This window comes from Rhea americana, unplaced genomic scaffold (assembly GCF_003343005.1).
Source record: "Rhea americana isolate MKP2758 unplaced genomic scaffold, rheAme1 scaffold_205, whole genome shotgun sequence".
NCBI classification, from domain to species: domain Eukaryota; kingdom Metazoa; phylum Chordata; class Aves; order Rheiformes; family Rheidae; genus Rhea; species Rhea americana.
The window spans coordinates 1,054,973-1,062,296 of record NW_028186206.1 but is presented as its reverse complement, the minus strand read 5'-3'; positions in this window follow the sequence as shown (position 1 = coordinate 1,062,296).

Genomic DNA, 7,324 nt, shown 5'->3' with positions numbered 1-7,324 from the left:
TGGTACCTTAACAAAGAAGAGATGAAATAGTTTTTTCCTGAACAGGAAAGCACAAAAAGTGTGCAGAAGTCAAAAGGAAATGTAGAAAAAAGAAGGGAGGTGCATAGCACTGTTTTACAATGATCTTGTGTCCCCTCAGGTTAGAGGGTGCCTAGCTTGAGTTCACTTTATTAAGCAGTTTGCTAAAGTAGATCTACTTTAAATTGACTCTATTCTACCACAGMAACAGTAATTCAGCACTATTAGCAGAACTTTATGGAACTGCAAATTTAACATTTCTCCTGGGATTGCAGTGAAGTGCTTGTGGATCTTTTTCTTTCTTGAACTGGTTTGCTAGTGGATATTTCTACCTTTYGAAGGAAAAGTAAATTTTTAAAAAGTGACATAACTAATAAGCTTATAGCCGACATTTGGAGCCTTCTGAGTTACCCGAGTTTCAGTGCATCTAAACTAATAATGGTCTGATCAAGGTGTGTCCACCCTTCTATCTCTGTTTACACTAAATCCCTGAGGAGTTTTGATTAGAGAGTGAGTGTAAAAGACTGCAAATACTTTCGGTCACTGAATGCCAGCATCTGCTTTTGACACTATTTATTGCAGCAGGGGGACTTTTTTAACAATGTAACTTTATTATTTGTAATTTATTAGTCTGTRTAGTTACTGCTAAGGGTACTGTAAGAAAAAAAGCAGCCCATTCCCACTTCTACTTGGAAGTTCTTTTTTTGATCTAGCAARCGATAACAAACCACCCCCTAACCATTCTAAGTTCTCATTGCTCAAAAGTTTGATTTATCTTTTTTTTATCTTTTTTTTTTTTTCATAGCCCATTCTGGCATTCAAAGGCTGGCTAAGGACACAAAAAATCCTTGCTCCTAAGAGGCGGTATGCAGTAGATGGGACTGAACTGGTCAAAGAAAACCTGCAAACCTAGGTAAGAAAGAAAAAAAAAGTGTTGTGCATTTTTTTGCTGCCTAAGGTTAAAACCTGCTCCTAGGAAACTCTGGAAATATTTCTTTCTCAGYGGGGAAAGTCACATAATGGTTGGGGTTGGAGAAGACCTCTGGAAATCATCTAGTCCAAAATGTTTATTGGAAATATTTTGTTATGATTGTATGCTTTGCCTATGTCCTAGTTATTCCTCACTCACTTCTATTTTTTCTCTGGGTATTTTGTGTGACCAGCTCTCTGGTAAAAGTGGAAACAACATCACTGCCTTTAAACAAACAAGTTATACTAGGAGTGAATTCGTCCATAAAACAGAAAGAGGCTACAAAGGCTACACAGCTTAGGAATCACGAAGGATCACATTAACRTAATGCAGTAGACTACAATGATACCATGCTATTCACAGTGTCATTAATTACTCTCAATCTTGTGGAAACCTCTAATAACTAGTTGTCAGTTCTTTACAGAACTTAAGAATAAGAGAGTTTGAACTGAAAAGAGCAAGAGCTCTTACAATAATTAAAGAAATTATTTCTTTCCTGGCTTTTTCTGGAATAGCAATGACTATAGTCTTCTCACAGCTTCCCAGTTTCACAGAGTAGAAGCTGTCATAACATTTAAAGAAGGCTTGAGAAGAACTCTGTGAAAGTAAAATGATAAATGGGCTGATTTAAGAGAAACAGCTAGTGCAAAATGACRGCTGTGAAGAGCTGTATGCCATCTAACTGCATGCACTAGCAACTGTGAAAAATGCATTTGTAACTTAGTACTTCAGCATCCTATTCACTTTTCCTTTCTTTCAGCTCCCCTGTCTGTAACAACTTGAGCCTTACCAGAGAGCTGAGGCACAGGCTGAGTGCATTACTGCTTCTAGGACACAGGACATAGAACACTATAGAACATATATTTCTGGTTTTGGGAGGCTGCCCCTACCTCAGCCACCCCGAGAAGGCTGATAGGGTGACTGCTTTACAAGCATAGTTTAGAGCACGACCACAGGAGGACAAACAGACCAACAAACAAAGGTGCCTTAACTCCAAGCTTGTACTGGCAGCCATCTAAAGGACATGAAAAGCATGGGAATTTGTGTGCTCTGTATCAGCCATATTCATTACTAGGAATTCTGATTACATTATTAACTTGTTTATCAAATGAGCTACCTGGACCTAGACTGAATACCAGTGTCCTGTTACTGATATTTTCTTCTTTTGTAAATTCTTTGCAATTACTTTTRATGACAAAATGCTTTAAATGTTAAAGCCTGAGTATCAGATACCAGGGAGTTACTGGTGGGCAGAAAGGGCAGACAGACAGAGGAATGGACAGGCAAAGCGATTGCACAGGCCTTGTTTCATTTGTAAATGAGGCTAAAGATAAATTATCTTCTTACTTATAAGAGTACCAAACAACTCTATAATAGCATCTCTGCCACTGAAGCAAGGTGCTACATTGTGGTAAATAACAGCATATTGACAACGCTAACCCTACTGGTCAATTTATTATAGCAAGACTCTTCCTGAAGTGCAATATAAAATCTAGCTGATTGACTGGCTGATTTCATTTCATACCTTTCTCAGCTAATCTGATACTGCAACGTTTCATCACCTTATTTTTTATACTTGCAGTATTTTTTCGGTTCTTTGAAAGTATATCACATGCATTTTATCTATTTACCTCATTGCACACAGAAGCAGTTTAATAAACCTTTTCTGTTTTTCCTGTGCAGTTTGTATACAGAATGTAGGGCTCTGCTGACAATACAGCAACAGAACTGCTGCTGTTAGATCATTTGGCAAGTACAGAAATGAGCTTTGCTTTCCCTGAGCAACTGAAGCTGAGGGTTTGCTGCTGTTGTATATGTCTTAGATCCTTAATTTATTCTGTTAAATTGTTGTCTTCTTTGAATGGTRATTTAGTTTGTACCTGACCTAGGTCTAATTAGGTCATTGAACCAGTTACTGCTGTAAGTGCAAAACTGGCTGTGTTTAAAGATATATGTATTTCCATGAAGATGGAGGAAATGAGAATCTTAGATCAGCCCATGCTAGCAAGCAAGAAGCCTGTYTTTTCTCAATAAAGCAGTCTGCTCCCTCGACCGGCACATTCTCACACATTRAAAGAGTGTAGGAGGACCAAATGTCACCACTTTGTCTTGTTATTTTGYCAGTGACCTTTTCATTATCCTACAGACACTCTTGACTGTATGTACTGTGGTTTCTTCTCATCTCAAGGCTTACACAGGAAGGGACTAGTTAAGAAAAAAACAATATAGATAAAATCTAAGAAATGTGGTAATCTTTCCGCCTTTTGTGTAAATAAATGTGAAGAAGCACAYATATCAGCTGGACAATTTTTGAACAGCAGAGCCCGAAAAAGACCAGCACAGCAGCACATGATAGAGCAATGTGTAAAATGAGAGATCTTTTTTCAACACAAAGCATTCCTGTATTTGCACAGCCTCAGGCCAGTCATTCTCCCTTCCCCCATCGGTTTACCCCTTGCTTCTCAAATACAATACTAGKGCATTGCTGAAGGGCAAGGTGGAGTATGTCTTCAGACCTCCAGCACAAAGCTATTTCATTCCTGTGGCTGATCTAGTCTGTTACCATTTATCAGATCTTCAATTGGGAGTAAGCTAGATAGGCATGGGACAGTATATAGACCTGGGCTGCTCACAAAGATTTCCCCTTCTCATCCCCAAATATTCTACCTACTTGCTGACTCTTGCTACCTCCACAGTTCTCTGCTTCTGCCCCACTTCTGTCTTTTGTCTTTGCTGGTGGATAYGAAAACAATCTCCCAGGACTCATGAGTCCAATGTGCTGGTGTTCTGGCATCAGCATTGACAAGGCTACCCTTGCAGTGATCTGGTATAGTGATAGGTGCTTCACTGTGTTTTATTAGGGATGAACTGATCTCGCAGAAGTTTTCTCAAAGTCTCTGGAGCCAGTGACCCATTTCTAGATGCTAATCAGTAGGAGTATTTTATGATCAGAACCAACAATTAGTCAGAAGTGACTATTTAGGGAGTGTTGAAAAACAGACTTCCGAAGCAAAAAAAAGGACATGTAACTGTAAAGGTGCTCAGTTTTGTGTGATAGAAACATTTCTGACTGACTGACTGTGGCAATTCCGAAGACCTGGTAGGTGGGATCCCAGGGGACACTGCCTTGAAGATCAAAGGWTCCCAAGAGAGTTACTTGATTCAAAGACAATCTCCTCAAAGCACAAGAATGATCTATCCTGATATGCAAGAAGTCAAAGGTGTAGCCAGAGGCCAGCTTGGCCAAATGGGAGATTCCTGACTGAGCTTAAATGTTGGAAGGAAATGGAAGCAGAGATGGGCTATCTGGGAAGAATATACAAGCATTGCCCAGACTTGCAAGGAAGGAATTAGGAAAGCTAAAGCTGAACTGAGGTTAAAACTGGTGAGGTGTGAAGGGCAACAAGAAGCTTTGACAGGTACACCAGCAACAAAAGAAACATCAAGGAAAATAYGGGCCCACTGTTCAGTGGGTCACTGGCCACCGGAACAGCTGACTTAGTGCTAAAGGACACTGAAGAAGCACAGCTGATTCCTCACTCTTCCTTGGCAAGCTCCACTCTCAGGTTTCCTAGGTCCTTGTGCCTAGTGTGCCTTGCCAAGAGCTCTGGGGAGAAAATTACTACCCATAGTACAGGAAGATTGAGTTATGGACCACTTAAGCCCACTGGATGTATACAAGTCCCTCGACCTAGATGGGATGAATCTGAGGGTACTAAGGGCAAGCCGGCTCATGTCACTGTAAGGTAACTATCATCTCTGAGAGGTCCCTTCCAACCTGTATTATTCTATAATTCTAGAAAGCTATGATTGTGTGGTAACAATGTGCAGAAGGCAGGCAGATGTTCATGCTTTCCAATGAATATCTAATGGAAAGAAAGAACTCTATCAGGCAAGCTTCCAAAGATATTGGGATATGGAGAATAGAAAACAGATGAAAATCTAGCAACTCTTTCCTTAAGGCTGAAATCAGTTATGTATAAGGGTATTAAGCTTAAGGTAATTAAGCTTAAAGGTAATAAGCTTAAGGCTGACTGCAACTGGTTAACATCTATGGAATATTATTTGTACTGTCTATAATAGAACCTTAAATGCCCTAGTTAAAGCATGTTAGCCATCAGGTTTTCAGATAAACACACCCAGTATGACTGATTGCTAAAACTCTATGATCAGCTAAATATGTTACAAAAATGAAGCTGTTTTGCCAGTTAGGCATTAGTGCGGAAATCGAAAAGAGACCAGTAACATGCATGGTAGGTCCTTCCAGACAGCAAACAGTCAGCAACTTCCATTCTTGGAAAAACTGTAGTAACATTGAATAATGAAGGTTGGTTGGAAGTACCTCTGGAGGTTATCTGGTCTCACCACCTGCTTAAATCATGGCACACTTTGAGGCTAGAGTAGGTTGTTAGGGCCTTCTCCAGTGCAGCTTTGAACACCTCCCTCTCCCCGTGGATTTTATAGATTTTTCAATCCAGACTCTGGGCAACCTGGTCCAGTGTTTGACCACCCTCATGGTGAATTTTCTTTTTCTTTGTGTCTAATCAGAATTTTCTTGCTGCACCTTATGATCACTGCCTCTAGTTTTTTCACTGTGCACCTCAAAAAAATATGGCTCCCTCTTCTCTATAACATCCTTTAGGATGTGGAAGAAACTACCCTTTCATGGATCTTATTTTGCAAGTTTTATTACTGTAACATACAGATGTGTATCACAGAATCATGATGTTCAGGTTTTTACAACAAGATTTCTGACATTCCTCCATCAGTCATTTCTGAAATTTTAAGAAGTGCTTTAGTTATCTACAATGCTTTGCTCACTAGCACTGTGCTCTAGTATGGAAGAGAGCGGGATTTTTAATCAATCACTGCTAAATTTTCCTGATTCATAAATCARCCTTCTAAACTTCTGTGATTGCTTGGATAGATTTGTCTTTCTATGGGAAATCTTTGCTGCTTGCTTATATTCCTGTGAAGTTCTTCTGTAGTCCCAAGTAAAGATTCAGGGATATTTTGAAAGGCCTTTCTTAGTTGCACTGATGTTAATTTTTGTAAAAGCCTTTTTTTGATAAGAAAATTCCTACCAAATAATTTTGTACACAAAATTAGTTCCCATCTTTTACATCTCATTGTTTCACAGCAGACTACAGAAAAAACAGAAGAGTTTTTCAGGGTCCATAAAGAGCTTAAGATCCTTAAATCAGTGACCTGCTTCTTCCCTCAGTCTTGTACTATGATGGCTGAAGTGACATTGGAACTACTAGATTTTAAGCTGCTAGCTTCTTCAATGTGATTTATGGTCAGTCAGGTTAATTCAGTAGGACTGAGTATCCAGTGAGACAGGCTGACAAGAATGCTAATATTTCTCAGAAGTCATGAGATTTTTTTGCAGCTCAGATATTTCAAACTGCTAGTGTTTGTACTACATTACAAATTAATAATGTGACGATGGCATGTGCATTTAAAGCTCACATTTGGGGAAGGAGTGTTTGGCAATGGCAATAGTTAGTAATTTTCTGCATAGACATGCATACCCTAGTTCCTTTCCAGCTCAGTCTGATTAGGACTTGCTTCTCCACTTGTTGCTGTGTAAGCTCACTTTTAGCCAGTTGGAGTCATGACAACACTGACTGTACTAGTCAGTGTGCGACACAAAAATGGACACTGAGTATTTCTTTGTTTCTTTCAAACAAAGATCTCAAAGAGTCCAAAAAGCTTTCCCCTTTTGAACCAAACTTTTGCCTTTCATTCTTGTCCATTTGTTTTCCTTGCTGGTTCTCCTAAGTGTTAGGCCATCTGCTCAGTCCACTTCACATACTGCCTGATACCTTCAAAAGTGTCGCAGAAGCTTTTCTGCTGCCTAAAGAATTTCCTGTTGTCACTGTTACTACTTTTTGTCTTTTGCAGTTCACAATTGCTTTATCAGCAAAAGCGGCAGGTTTGTAACAAAACAAAGTCATAGCCAGAGTTTGTGCATAAGTTGTATTACTGAGCAATGCACTATGAGATCACCTATATACACAGTTGGAGGGGAAGAACGTAGACTGGACACAGAAGCTGCAGAGTAGCTCTGGAACAGTTTGAGAGAATGAGTTGCTCCATTCTTCTGTATCCTTATCTTTTTTTTGATAATGTCTTTCTATTTAGCCTTGCCAGAAAATAAAATCCAAGACAGAATTTTGAGGAAACACAACCAGGCATATAGTGGTTAAAGCACTGATCTGCAGAGTGGGAGACCCAGGTTTAATGAATCATGCATTCATGGTTATCAAGAATGTATTTATTACTCAAGAAATCTTTAATTTATACCAAATGAATAGTTGCAACAGAAGAGCT